This window comes from Lissotriton vulgaris, chromosome 9, assembly GCF_964263255.1.
Source record: "Lissotriton vulgaris chromosome 9, aLisVul1.2, whole genome shotgun sequence".
In the NCBI taxonomy this organism is placed as follows: domain Eukaryota; kingdom Metazoa; phylum Chordata; class Amphibia; order Caudata; family Salamandridae; genus Lissotriton; species Lissotriton vulgaris.
The window spans coordinates 439,486,564-439,501,329 of NC_141697.1; positions in this window are offsets into that span (position 1 = coordinate 439,486,564).

The following is a 14,766-nucleotide window of genomic DNA, read 5'->3' on the forward strand; positions in this document are numbered from 1 at the left end:
GCGTATGTACAAGGCCCTTGCACCAGGGGGAAGTGACTTGAAATGGCCAAGCACACATGGGGGCGTATTTACAAGGCCCTTGCACCAGGAGGAAGTCACTTAAAATGGCCAAGCACACATGGGGACGTATTTACAAGGCCTTTGCACCAGGGGGAAGTGACTTGAAATGGCCAAGCACACATGGGGCGTATTTACAAGGCCCTTGCACCACGGGGAAGTGATTTGAAATGTGCAAGCACACATTACGGCGTATTTACAAGGAACTTGCACCAGGGATAAGTGATTTAAAAATGCCAAGCACACATGAGGGCATATTTAGAAGGCCCTTGCACCAGGGGTAAGTGACTTAAAATGGCCATGCACACACATAGGAGAGTATTTACAAGGCCCATACACCACTTATGCATCGTTCTTAACATTTACAATGTGGAGCACCATGGGGCAAAAACAGTACAGCTGCATCATGCATCTATTCAACAAAAGCGACTCAATGCAGGACTCACATCGCAAGTAAATAAATTCTTATAAATTTAAAAAGCATTCCTTTTCCTTAAAAACGATTTTCTGATCATAATTTGAAAACACAGCACAGCTCCTATGTAGAAGCACACCTTGTCAGTACTAATACTTCACATTATCTACAATTACAATTTGTAAAAGAATGCAATAGCTTTTTGGAAAACATAATGCAAACACTTCACACAAAACATCATTTTAAATGCACAACTGGCTTCCTTATTTTCTCCAAAAAGCATACTAGTCTCTTTCTAAAATAAAGGAACCATATCTCACCTTACCAAATGCTTTTTGAATTTAAAAACAGTCTCAGAGGCCCTTGCACCAGGGGGAAGTGACTTAAAATTGCCAAGCACACATGGGGCGTATTTACAAGGCCCTTGCACCAGGAGGAAGTGATTTGAAATGGCCAAGCACACATGAGGGCGTATTTACAAGGCCCTTGCACCAGGGGGAAGTCACTTAAAATGGCCAAGCACACATGGGGGCGTATTTACAAGGCTCTTGCACCAGGAGCAAGTGACTTAAAATTGCCAAGCACACATGGAGGCATATTTAGAAGGCCCTTGCACCACTTATGCATCGCTTTTGATTGACATTGACACTGTGGAGCACCATGGGGCATAAACAGCACAGATGCATCATGCATCTATTCCATAAAAAACACGCATTGCAAGAGTCACCTCGCAAGTAAATAAATTCTTATAAATTTAAAAAGCATTCCTTTTCCTTAAAAACGATTTTCTGATCATAATTTGAAAACACAGCACAGCTCCTATGTACAACCACACCTTGTCAGTACTAATACTTAACATTATCTGCAATTACAATTTGTAAAAGAATGCAAAATCTTCTTGGAAAACATAATGCAAACACTTGACTCAAAACATCATTTTAAATGCACAGCTGGCTTTCTTATTTTCTCCAAAAAGCATACTAGTCTCTATCTAAAATAAAGAAACCATATCTCACCTTAGCAAATGCTTTTTGAATTTCAAAACAGTCTCAGAAACACACCAATTTTTCTTTAGCAGAACAAAAGGTATGCACTCCAGAGGCTGCAACCAAGAAAGGCACAGAAATGCTGATATTCATCACACATATCTCTCATGTCAGCCAATCAAAACTCTTCCCTCACTTTTTTCAAATCAACGCCCTTCCCCCCTCTGCCCTTTCTGCCCTTTTTCCATAGCAACTACCTCCTGCCAGACCTCTCATGTTTACAAGTTCACACAACAATGTTTCAAATGAACTCTGAACTCTCAGTACACCTGCTAATCCACTGCAATCTTTCATAAAAACATTTTTTCTTAACCATTCAAATTACATCTTTCAAAGAACACATCCATGCACCCTAACTTTCTGTTTTCAGCAATGGAAATCCACCAGTCATTGCTAATGAACCATTAGCACTAAAACTCCACAGTTTTTTTTCTTTACAAACTCCTACTGTTTCAACTGCCATTTCATTCCCACACTTCATCTGACTGCAGCAGAACCTCCTCTCGCCATGTTTTCTGTCTGGATTCTTGGACATAGCTATATCCACTTGGCTCACAGGTATGCTGATAACAGAAATTTACACAACCTCAATTTTCAAAATGTGGATATCAAATGGATTGGGCAAAGAGGATTGAGATGTCACCAATTGATACCATTGGTGAAAACCTTTTTGCATTTGCCAAACCCTGACCTCATAATAGTGCACTGTGGAGGAAATGATTTGGGCACTTTGACTGGGGTAGGTCTGGAAATGCTCTTAAAGGACACCTTTGAGCAATTAATGGCACTTTTCCCTCAAACTGCCTTGGTATATTCCAATATATGCCAAAGACAGAAATGGAGGTGGTCCAATCAATTTTGTCCACAAATTGAGAAAGCGAGGAAGCATGTAAATAAATCTATTTCAGCTTATATGAGAGACCATGGAATGGGCGCCATCTACAACAATAACTTGCGTTACTACATGCAAGATATCTACAGAGGAGATGGTGTGCACTTCTCAGATGAGGGCAACAGAGTTTTCATACAAAATTTGAGACTGTGTATTGGTACCTACTTATAAGTACCTAAAACTTACACAGAACACAAAAGCTCTTTTCAGAGCTACCTTAACTATAATAAGTCTTTCCAAATTTCGGAGTACCTTTTTTCACTAATTTTCACTTATGTTCGCTTCCCCGTTCGCTAACCGGTTCGCGTACCGGCAGCTAACCGCGCGAAAAATTCAAATTTTCTTTTTTATTCCAACATATATGAGCCTCCTCAGCCACCCTCAGAAAACATAGGGGGTCAGGATACGTCTCCCGTGCCCCCTTATACCCATTTTCCACATTGTTTTTCCTCCATCTTGTGATTTAATTGAAACGAAACACAAAATGGCGAACTCCCGTTACGCTACCGGTGAGCGACCCGGTTCGCGTACCGGGAAGCGCTTCTACCGCGAAAAATCAATTTTTTTTATTTGCCCCACGGGACCCTTTAATAACCCCAACATCATTCCTAGGGGGTCAAGAGGGGTCTATCTTGCCCCCTTTCATTAAATTCCCCCTTCGATTTTCTCCTCCTCTTGTCTCTCGATACTACCGAGAGACAAGATGGCGGCCGGTCCGGACTGTTTAGAATGTTGACAGACACTGGAGAGCCAATCAGCTTCGCTTCGCGAAGTTCCGTTACGCGTCAGGTACGCGAACCGGAGCGCTAACCGGAGCACTGTCACAGATATATCTGTTTTTTAAAACGTTAATTTCTCAAAATCCTCTGGAGCACATATATTGAGACATAGCAAAGGCACGTCGGGCAAACCATATCTACAATTTTGCCAAGTTTCGTGTAAATTCATTCAGCCGTTCGAGCTAAAAGTGAGTCCAACCGCCCTATGGAAAACTCAATGTTAAAAACGCGTTTTGGTACCCCCCTTTTTTTCTCGGCCCCCCCTTGACGAAACCCCCCCACATTTTCAGGGGCTGCTCAGAAACAAAATGTGCCATTTGCCTGAAACTTTCAACCAATTCCGTCCTCAAACGCCAAAGTTATTCGACATAGAATTTTCAAAAATCCCATAGGAAAAAATCCTAACTATATATACCTACTGGCGACCGCCAGTAGGTAATATATATATATATATATATATATATATATATATATATATATATATATATATATATATATATATATATATATATATATATATATATATATATATATATATATATATGTATATTTTACATACTGGCGGTCGCCAGTAGGTACTTATAGTTAGGACCAAGTTTCCATAGGAATAGCATTTTTGTTTTGCTTATAACTTTGGATTTGTTTGATGAATTTTCATGTCATATCTTCAAACCTAATTCTTTGTTCATATCAGCTCCTGTTTTAAAAGTTTGGGGGTGATTAGTCAAGGGGAGGGCGAGATAAAAGGGGGGTCCCAAAACGTGTTAATTTCCATAGGAAAGTTTAGATAAAGCTAGAGGTCGAACGGGTGAACGGAATTACCCCACAATTGGCAGGGAGAAGGGTCTTGGTCTAGAAAGCACGCTTTTGTTTATTTGGTGCAAATTTGTTCAGTAGTTTTGGAGAAATATCAAAATGTATAGATATCGATATTTGTGAATTTTGACATCTGATTGGCTGAGGCGTTACGAGCACGAGCTTGCTGCTGAATGGCTGCGAGCGGTTGCACCTAGGAAGTGTTGGCTGCCATTTTGTGATTCCGTTGAAGCGAGTAAGGGGAAAAAAGGGCGAAAAAAGTGGAAAAAAGGAGGGTAGGAGCACTGTAACCTCTGTGGGGTGTTTAGGGTGTGCTATAGAGGGGGTGCAAAGCAAGGCATTCACCCCCACCGGTGTGAAAGTAGTGAGCTATGGAACTTAAGTGAGGTATTGCCTAGTCTGATGCTGCTAAGGTGAGATGTGAGGGACTCGGGGATTAAAGCTTGAGCCCAAATTACGTGTTTTATGCTGTGAAGTCATATGCCGTGGCCGCTGCACTACACCTTTGGAAGTAGTGTCAGCATGTGTTTATACCTACTAAGACGAACTACTGACCCCTACTGGTCTGAAAGTCCTGGGGTACAGAAAATATGTGGGGTACTGTCTAGAGTCTTATGCTGTTATGCTGAGCTGCTGCCGGACTCGGGGATGAAAGCGTGAACCCAAACTGTGTGTCATATGCTGTGAAGTCATGCGCTCTGGCCACTGTGCCACATCTGTCCAAGTAGTGTGAGCATGTAGTTATACCTACTCGGATGAACTTTTGTTTCGAACATTGTATCTTGTGTATGGTGCTTAGGGGGTGTTATACAGGGAATGCGAAGGTAAATTTGCGCCCATCAAATCAATTTGGTATTTGTGAAGTGCAAACTACTCACTCCTACGGGTCTGATGGCGCTGGGGGCATAAGCTGAGCTGCTGCCGGAGTCGGGGTAAAGTCGCTGAACTACTGACCCCTACCAGTCTCAAAGTTCAGGGCACGGAAATTAAGTGAGATATTGCCTAGAGTGTCATGCTGCTAAATTGAGCTGCTGCTGGACTCTGGGATGAAACCGTGAGCCTAAACTGTGTGTGCGTTAAGCTGTGAAGTCATGTGCTCTGGGCGCTGTGCCACACCTGTCCAACTTGTATATGGTGCTTAGGTGGTGTAGTATAGGGAGTGCGAAGGTAAATCAATACGGTATTTGTAAAGCGCAAACTACTTACCCTTATTGGTGAGTAGAGCCGGGGATCAAAGTGAGAGCTCTGTGCTGCAAAGTGAGATGGTCTGGCTGCTGCGCCACAGCTGTGTGGAGAATACATTTTGGCGAGGGTCCGGGAGTTGCCGTTACCAGGCCCTAATATAGGGGGCCTAAGTTGTAAGTTATAGGGTGGCTCTAAAAAGAGCCCTTGTGTTCATTAGTTGGAGCAACATATAAGTACGGGTGCACAGCTTCAAGTTATTCTGGAAAACTCGATTTCCCTGATCTGTGAAGTGTACTCCATCACTTCTGTAGATATCAGCCATATCAAAACATGTTGTTGTTGTAGATGGACCCCATTTTGTGGTCTCTGAGGTATGTAGACACAACTTTGTTGACTTTCTTCCTAGATTTTTCAATCTGAGGACAAAATTGTTTTGACCATTTCCACTTCTGTCTTTGGCATATATTGGAATATACACAGACAGTTTGAGGCAAAAGTAACATCAATTGTTCAAAGGTGTCCTTCTTAAGCATTTCCAAACCTACCCAAGTCAATGTGCCTAGGTCGTTTCCACCACAGTGCACAATGCTGAGGTCAGGGTGTTGGAGATGCAAACAGGTTTTAACCAGAGGCAACAATTGGTGCCACTTCAATCCTCTCTGTGCAAACCATTTAATGTCCACATTTTGGAAACCTAGGTCTGTCAATACGTCTCTGTTTTGCATACCTCTTGCACCAGAAAACATAGCTATGTCCTACGATCTACACTAGCATTTTGAAGGTATGGCTGGAAGGTATGGAAAGATGTAGGTAGCTCATGCAGTTCCTTCGTAGAATAAGAGATATGTTTAAAGATGGGGAACTAGTTTTTTGTCACATACAAAATGATACCCGATTGGGGGATGAAAAGCATTGTTTTTTAAAAGTAGGGTGCTCATTCGTTTTGTGGTAAAGCATCTTTGTGATTGGTTAAGAAAAAGCAGTTTGAATGTGGAGTACATATTATAGGATAACATTTGCTCAACACAACTACACCTGCCACTTGCATTTGGAAGACACTGTTCGAACTTAAAACAATTGTGAACTTTTAACCTGCAAGTGCCGTTAAATGTTCAAGAAAATGTTTTGCAAAAAATATTGTTACGTTTAAAATAATTTATAAACTTTTAACCTGCACGTGTTGTAGAATGTTTTAGAAAGTGTGTTGATAGAATACGTTGCACTGCTGACTTCGATGTGTCATTGAATATGAAAAGAAATGTTTATAGCAGAAATTAAAAAGAAACTAATAGAAGTTTTGAAATGTAAAAGAATCAAGGAAGTATTCTAATTTGTTCTTTACATGTATTTATGTGTGGAGGAACACAAATATAGAAACAACAGCACCAGGAAGAGGAAGAAGCAGAGAGTGGGGGGACGGGGGGAGATGTGCACAATGGCACACATGTACAATCAAGTGCAGCACAAGTATAGACAGACAATGGTCAAAATGAAACACACCAACAAGGAGCATAAGTCACACAACCTGGCAACATCCCACCACTGAATGAGCATAGAAGTGAAAACCACGCTGCATTCATGTAGGATGTGTACAAAGGCGGTCGTGGGTGTTGTGGGATGTCTGCGACCGTGGTCATCATGGATGAGATGCCCAGCAGGTGGCACATGGGCAGGTTCACTGTGTTACGTTGCCAAAGAGCTGCTCCGCCCTCCCACGACCCCCCCACTTTTGTACATTGCGCTGTTTTATCCTGTGCGCTCGTACGGCACAGCATTGTAATGCCTATTCCGGCAGGTCCTGCGGCATTCGAGCTACACCATGAGAGTGCCGTTTGGTGGTGGTGTATGTCACTTTACAACATCGTCTGCTGCTGCCCTTGTGGCAGGCCCCACCAGAACACAGAGACACACTTACCGCACTTCCTGCACACAGACATGTCCGATACACCCTGTTTCTGTTGCAGGATAGGCACACCCCTGCGCTGACCGTACGACGGAGCAGCATACGTGTGTTGTACTTGCAGGAGGATGCCTGCGTAGCTACATGTCCAGGGTCACTGCCAACTCTGAAGTGACATGGTAATGTCTGCTGAAGACAGCACACTGTGATGTTGCAGGGCCTGTGCCTATCATGCTAACACAATGACCACACGGACACACCTGCTCAGATGCGGGTTTGGGAGGGCATTGGTGGTCCTGGGATTGTTGCAATGAGTCTTGTGGCCCTCATGGGCATCGCTGTATCATGCTCATTGACTCTATGGCACCTGTAGGTGTTCTGGTGTGGCTCTTGGATGTATTTCCTTTCATGCTGCAGGTAGTCATCCTGCTTAACACCATCAGAAAGCATGTGTAAAATTCCTGGTGGTAACATGGTTTATCGACAGAATTAATTTCGCATTGCAGTTGTGAAAGTTGTGATTTCATTTTTTCATGTGCAGAACAATATACGAACTAGGCAGTGTTTCCCGTCAAAATCCAGCAGCTGACGCACTATTCCTTATCAATATAAATACAATGATATTTCTTCATTGATTTTGTGTGTACACTGTAAGTGCAGGCACCACCTTGGTGCAATTCAATACAGGATTTTAGTATTTAACAAATAACAATGGTGCACCTCGTGTCTTTTTGCACGGGCACAGCTACTCTGCATTTCATTATCAGCACTTTAATGCAACTAAAGTTGAGATAAATCTAACACAGTATTCAGAATTTGGTGCAAACTGTAGAGATCACCAGTATTCCCGCGATGCTCGAAAATTTAACATCATGGTGGATACCAGTAAATAACAGTAATAAGAACAAGAAAGAGTCACACAGCAGTTAAGAAAACAACCGAAAAGGTTAATATTTTTTTTGTCAAGCTTTTTTTATAAACATATATAAACCATAAACTAATTTCACATTTTATTTTTTTATTAATATATATATATATATATATATATATATATATATATATATATATATATATATAAAATAAACCAATAAACAAAAATTAACAAACATAATAGAAAACAACAAGGTGGAAGACTCCTGCGGGGATGATGGATGTCGACAACAGAGCCTGGAAAATAAAGCACAAAATAAGGACGTGTGTAATGTGCATATCATAGGACTAAGAGAGAGAAATAGAGAAGAAAAAACAAGCCAGAAAGAGAGGGAAGGAAAGAAAGGGTAAGCGAGAGAGAAAAAGAAGGAAAGGAATGAAGAGAGTGAGAAAGAAGAGAGGGAAGTGAGAGAGAAAGGTAGAGCGCATCCATGAGCAGATAATTACCTGGTGCCATCGGAGTGTGCAGCAGTGGGCACTCCATGTACCCGTCAAAACCCCCCGATCTCAGAAGTGTTGCTGAGTCCTAAGTCATAAGTGGCAGAGACCACATCAGATTCTGCGCGGATCTTACAGATGTTGCTGAGTCCTGAATGGCAGAGACCACATCAGCTTCTTTTTGGATCTGACAGATGTTGTTGAGTCCTGAATTGTGGAGACCACATCAGCTTCTCCGCGGCCCGGTAGATCTCACACATGTCGGTGAGTCCTGAGTCGTTAATGGCAGAGACTACCTTGGTGCCGCTAAGCCTGTGGAACTCAAGTTCATGCCACGTAGTCATGTTATGTTATCATACACTTGTAAAGTGCCTTATCACCCAAAGGTCTCTAAGCGCTATCAGCGGACATACGCCATCAGCAGAGCACCGAGCTACCCGCTCAAAGAGGCCCCCAGGTGGTTGGCTCCTGATGGCCACATGAGTTTGCTGTGGCACTAACCCTATGCATATGAAGTCCGTGCCAAGGGGATGGTAGGCTGCTGACGGCTGTACAGCTCAGGGTGCGAGTAACCTTCTGCGCAACTTTTCATGGACTCTTTATGGTTGCGATCCGTGGAGCGTTCGCCAGCTAGTCCGCACCGGCTGTGAAGAATGTGACGTTGTCTATCTATTATATTTGTGTGGTGTGTGTGCAAACCTGCCCTTAGGGAGTGGCCGTGAGAAGTTGAGAACTAGACCACTGACCTGCACACCAACAGCGAGTACGCCTGCGACAGGTAGTTATGTGGGGCCAACGTTGGAATGTAATCGAAGTGGCGTGGCGTGGCGTACGACGGAACAGGGCAGGGATAGACACAATGACATGGACGGCTCATAGTACTGCATCTGGGAGTCGAGCGGACAGGCCGCAGCTGTCCCACTGCCAGCCTGGTTCTGAACTGTTCATAACTCACACTACATAATTATTGAAAAAACATTTTGTGATTCAGTCCATCAGCTGGCATCTGTCCGAGGCATTTGTGAAAACATATCGGAGTTCTTTCTGTGAGTGATACCCTTTTGACGCTCCCTCTCCCCACATTAGCAGGTAACGTACCCTCTTCTCACATTACCAACATACCCCCAACAACCTTTTTGGGCCCGGAAGTGTTCCTGTGCGGTTGGACAAAGAAGAATCTTAGTCATGTATAAATTTACATATAAAAAAATTATTTAAAGAAACGAATAACAAATAGGACTCAAGGGAGTCTGGTGCTGTGGTCGCTGCCACAAAGTTGGGGTCACTGCCGTTCAGGACTCAGGACACAGTTACACATATGGGATTAGTTTGTTTTAAATAGGGTTAGTGGTACCAGAAGCATTGAGACTGTATGAGCCTGTGATCATGCTTGATGTGGATGGGTCACACTGGGAGCAATGCGTCTTGCCTACTGGACTGCGTCATGTGGAATCAGGACTGTATCTGAATTGTGAGGCCTGCAGAGTACAGTGTAGGCTAGAGGTAGCGATGAGGAAGGGCCCACATTCATGTGCATACGTTGGTGTCCCCACCGGCCTGCGTAGCGCAGGTTCAGTTGCACCATTGTCGGCAGACTTCAATCTATAAATACTTCTCACTAATCGAACGCAGTGAGATGCTGTGGTCGCTGCCACGGACTTGGGGTCAGTGCGATTCAGGACACAATTACACATGTGGGATCGGTTTTTGTTAAAGAGAGTGGCACCATATGTCGCCGCCGTCGCATATGGAAATATGCCTCACTGATCGAAGGGAGTCTGGTGCTCTGGTCGCTGCCACAGACTTGGGGTCACTGCCATTCAGGACTCAGGACACAGTTACACTTGTGGGATCGGCTTGTGTTGAACAGAGTTAGTGGCAGCACTTGTCGCCAGCCTTCCATATGGCAATATGCCTCACTGATCGAAGGGAGTCTGGTGCAGTGGTTGACTCACCGAGTTGGGGTCACTGCTATTCAGGACTCAGGACACAGTTACACATGTGGGATTGGCTTGTGTTGAATATGGTTAGTGGCACCATGTGTCGACGGTCTTCCACAGTGTAGGTCGGAGGCAGCGGTGAGGAAGGAGCCACAGCCACGTGCATATGTTGGTGGCCCCACCGGCCTGCATAGTTCAGGTTCACTGGTACTACGCGTCACTGGCCTTCCATATGCAAATATCCTTCACTGATTGAAGGGAGTCTGGTGGTGTCGTCGCTGCCACCATGTTGGGGTTGCTGCCATTCAGGACTCAGGAACCAGTTACACATGTAGAATCAGCTTGTGTTGAACAGGGTTAGTTGGCACCACGTGTCGCCGGTCTTCCACAGTATAGGCCAGAGGTAACGGTAAGCAAAGGCCCACAGTAGCGTAGTTCCTATTTTCCCTGTAGGCCCTGCGCATTGGAATAACATAAACAGCAGTGTAGACGTAGGACTGTGGTCTTCTAGGTCTCTACTGACTATGTTAGACTTAATTTAGGTTTGCGCCAGCTAGCTCAGAGGTCACTGGAAACTTTCTTGACTGAATAGGAAGTGGTCAGCTTCCCTGGCTCAGACAAGAAGGGATTCAGCTTCCGACAACCGCATAAACATGGCAACTTTGCTCCCCAGAATAAGAGTCAATCTCTAGAGTCGTGTGAAACACTAGACAGCTATTTCACACAGTCAGACGTGCGTTCTTAGTTTCACCAGAGTGCAGAGAAGAGAGACGGGCGTTTTCAATAAATGATATTATTTATTGAGCAGTCTTCCTTCTCATGCAAGAGAAATGAATTGCCACATTTGCAAGACTTGTTATAATGAAAAGTGCGTACAGTAAAAGGAGTATTACGAAATAATACTGTAAAAGCATTAATATGGTTTCTTAGCCATAAGATAGTTAAAATGAATAAAATATATACATTCATATATACATTGGCTAACGACCTCAACTGGTGCTTCTAACTACGCCTACCCCGGTGTACATGACCTAAGCCTAATACGTGGGAGGGAGTAAGTAAGTAGCAGTTTAAGTTAAGTTGGTTTTGCCAAGAGTTTGATTCAAGAATTCTCTCTAAGGGTTTAGTCAGCACCGTACCTCTGGAATAGAATGTAGGAGGTCTGGTATCTCCTTCTCAGGACCCAATATCCCAGTCACCCGCAAGGGTAGGCTGGAAACGCCGGAGCTGGATTTTCTCGGCAGGAGAAAAGACAGCGTCTTTCTCAGTGCGTCAAAGAGGAGGGGCAGCGTCGGTGGGCTTCTCGCATCTGCTGGGCTCTCTGCAAGGGGACAGCTGTTCTGCTCCAGTATTCACCACCACTGTGTGTTTTGCTTAAGGCAACGTTGGTATATTTATACCTGAAAGGTGCCGAGTTTGACGTAAGTTTTTGGACATAAGACGTCGATAAAGATGTCACTAGGAACTGGTCGTTCTTACAGTGCTCGCAGGAGTTCTATTACTAATCAAAACAAAGCAAGCTGGGCTTTCCCAGGTTGCTGGGGTTTGGTATGTCGAAAGAACTTGGTGTGCTCTCTAGGAATCTAAGGAAGTGGCTTCTGCTGTGTCATGGACTGCAGAGGCGAGTTACTGAAATATGGCTCTGATTATTATGCCATTATAGGAATATGTATTGGTTATAGCCGAATAGGGGCATGAGGTCACAATATTGATCGGGTTCCTAGATAAAACACATCACCCACTCCACAATTTTATGTCCATCAATTACTAAAAACTTAAGCAATAAAGATGCACGTGTATTCCTACCCACCCCAAAATACCTTTTGCATTTGAAATGGTGTATACGAAATACATGAAAATGATAATAGGTACTGTACGTTTTAAGCAGAGTAATCATTCAAAAAAAATTTGCATATATATGCAGTTGAACGATTTGCGAAAAATTACACATGAAATGTCTCTCAATACAGAAAAAAGAAGGGCGAGACTATTTCATCACATATAAATACAATTGCTGTAAAATGTGCTAGAGGCTGAGGTAATGTTTTGTCTCTAGATCTACTAAAAATAGAAGCTCTGTTCTTTATGAATAGTTCTACTTTAAGCAAAGTACGTGTGCCAGAAAAAGGTAAATATTTTGGAATTCCTGAAAAAATTATTTCATGATGAGCGGGGGAAAAAATAGTTCCAAACGCTTTTCAGTAGCTTTTGTTTATCAAAGCCGAAGGCCGAATTCAGAGTTCATGGGAACGCTGTGTGCCGTATTGTTTTCCAAAAAGTTATTGTTTCTGTTCAGGGGAGAACATAATTTCAGACAGACTCGCAAAGAATTGGTCTACATATTCAGGTGACAGTTCGACCAAGTTCGATAATGCTGTACCTTGGCAGTTGTGAGAATGATTGCTATCATCGATTTCAGGATCAGCAATGCTCACAGAGGGTCGTACCTGGGTGATGTTGCTTTCATTTCTTGCGTCACTGCCACCACCTAGTCGTAGCGCAGGAGTCTCAACGAATGCAGTCATCAGGATTGGTAACCGCTGGGGACAACACGATGCATGAGCCGTTACTGGACTTAGCAAAGTATCGATATCCATTGGTACTGCTGATTGTAGTGCAAGACAGGTGTCTAACACGCATTCCTCTCCGCATAGCATACATCGAAGCACAGGTAAGATGCAGGTCTGCCATATAGCTCTGAATGAAAGAAACCAGGTCATATTCAGATCTCTTAGCCGGGCTAATCCAAGGACTTTAGTTATGCGGTCCCGGTAGCGTATTGCTCGGATCATTTCTTCCATCCTTGCCGGAGTCATGTCTGTGTTTTGGCTTGCCATATCAGAGTAGAAGGGTCAAAAATAAAATCCCTGCTACGAGTCCCAAAAGTAGTGATAGGCTGCCAAAGACCGAATGGACAAAATTGGGAAAGATGCCCAGGACTGCTTCAAAGGGTGTTAACAGTCCCGAATAAATTGTCTTAAATACATTCGAGATACCACTGGCATTCGACATATTTAGGATTTGGCTTAACATTTCTACAAAATGTACAGGGCAAATTGTTGATAAAAGTGTATGTATCTCTGCAGTTGTCCTTGCAACTTGGAGATCATACGTCTCTTTTGATGACGTGATGGGCACTGTTGTCTGTAAAAGCTTAGACTTCATTCTGCTTAAAGTATCAATTTGTATAGAAGAGATATTCAACGGAGGCCAAATCGGAGCCACTGAGTCTCCAGGGCCATTTGGATACAATGCTTGCATACAGCAAGTGACCATGGAACTGACGCTTAAGAGATATGCTTTCCCTGGCATAAAGCCACAACAGCTGTGATCCGTTATTAGAACGTAACTCCCGTTAGAAAGTTGTCTAAAGAATGGCTCTATCTGTGTTGCAGGTGTGCCCTGCTGGTGGCATGAAATGTTATTTAAGTCCCCTCACAGGCCCCATGCAAGTTAATACCTTGGCACAAAAGTATACCGCTTAGTGATTGTTTACACTCATTACCACTAAGAAATACATTTTTGTTGTTGTCACTATAACATGTATGTGCATAAGGTAATTTCCATGATGACTTAATGTATCCTTTAATCAACCTTTCATACTGGCCTGCTGGTATATACTCTAGGCATTTTTTAAATTGGAAAGTTGTTATCGGAATTGTGATAATCCCGTGTATTATCCATTCAATGACAGGTCTTTCTGACATTGTCAATGGTAATCTCTCAAGTTTTTCGATGCTCAGGATTGTATAGTCTGCTCCTTTCTGTGCCAAACTGATTTGTTTATCAGTAAGGTTAAAGATAGAAAACAATGATGTTGTGTTGATTAAACGCCATGGCACATAGCCTGAACGGCGGTTTTGCAACGTCCAGCCTAGCTGTACAATAGAACGTAATTGGGACTGGCCATGTTGTAACATTAGCAAGTCCTGGTCTATTATATCGATAGGAGATGATACAATACTGTCCAGTGAATATATTCTGGAGGACAGAGTCATTAACCCATTGTCTACAACAGAAAATGATTTTTCCAAATTAATACAATCAATTTCTCGTATTTTCTCTGCTGTCTCAATTTGAGTCACTTTCCATGCCTCGTTGTAAGCAGCATATATACTGGCCACAATGAAACGTTTTTGACGCGGTTTGCGTGGTCCCATTATGAAATCGCGCAAGTCAGCACCATCTTCACGTAAAGACAAATGTTGCTTAATTTGTGCCAGTGTGGATGTTTGTAGCCATTCAAGGCATAGTTTCCCTACACTGTATGTTGTTACTATCCCTGGATGTTGTCTCTGGGAGTATCTAGGATCTGGTCTGGTCATTTTTAACCCCTGTATTTTGTTCAGGAATCTATCTTGACAGTTA